This window comes from Lipotes vexillifer, unplaced genomic scaffold, assembly GCF_000442215.2.
Source record: "Lipotes vexillifer unplaced genomic scaffold, Lipotes_vexillifer_v1.1 scaffold437, whole genome shotgun sequence".
NCBI classification, from domain to species: domain Eukaryota; kingdom Metazoa; phylum Chordata; class Mammalia; order Artiodactyla; family Lipotidae; genus Lipotes; species Lipotes vexillifer.
Genome location: NW_006785990.1, coordinates 1,697,193 through 1,698,134, shown reverse-complemented (window position 1 = coordinate 1,698,134; position 942 = coordinate 1,697,193).

The window sequence follows — 942 nt, the reverse complement described above, 5'->3', positions numbered from 1 at the left end:
ATGTCCCAGGAGAGGAAAACCCCAGAACAACGAGAGGAGAACTAGCAGGGAGAAAGGGTCATAGCATGGTTAATTGGTCTGCTTGTATTTCCCATATTTTACAGTTCATTTTGTTTGTATATTGTTAGGAAATCACTGTTTTATCCTAGATTTATAGTTTGATGCAATAGCTTGTTGTATTTGACCTTTAATTTCACCTTTCATTCGTTTTCTACAGAATTGTCACAGTTAATGAACAAATATGGATACCTTACTACTAACTAAAATCCATATTTTATTCAGGTTCCCTTCGTTCTCCCTTTTTTCTGTCCTAGGATCCCATCCAGGGTATCACATGGCATCGAGTCATCATGTCACTTTAGGATCTTTCTGGCTTTGACATTTTCTCACACTGTCCTTCTCTCAGTGACCTAGGTAGTGTTGAGGAGGACTAGTCAGGTATTTTGTAGACTGTCCTGCATTGGGATTTACTTGATGTTTTTCTTGCGATTAGCATGGGGTCATGGGTTTTAAGGAAGCATATCACAGAGGTACAGTGCTTTCTCATTACTTTATATCATAAGAACATACATCAAAGCAACACTGTTCACGTTAACTTTGCCCTCCTGGCTGAGGTAGTTTTTGTCCTATTTTCCCCACTGTGAAGCTACTTTTTCTCCAGGTCCAGACTTTGCGTCGTCTTCAGGATGAAGTTACTATGTGGCACTCACACTTCAGGAGAGGGGAGTTACCCCACCTCCTTAATGAGTGGCTGGATATCTACATCAGCTATTTGGAATACTTAAACGTAGGAGATTTCTATTCAACAGTACTCATTAAAAAACAACAAAACACTATCTAGTCATTTCTTTTTACCAGCGTGGACACCCCACCCAGAAAGTTATTTTAAGCTTTTGGTCATAATCCAGCAGTACAGTATTTGGCTGCTCAATTCATTCCTGC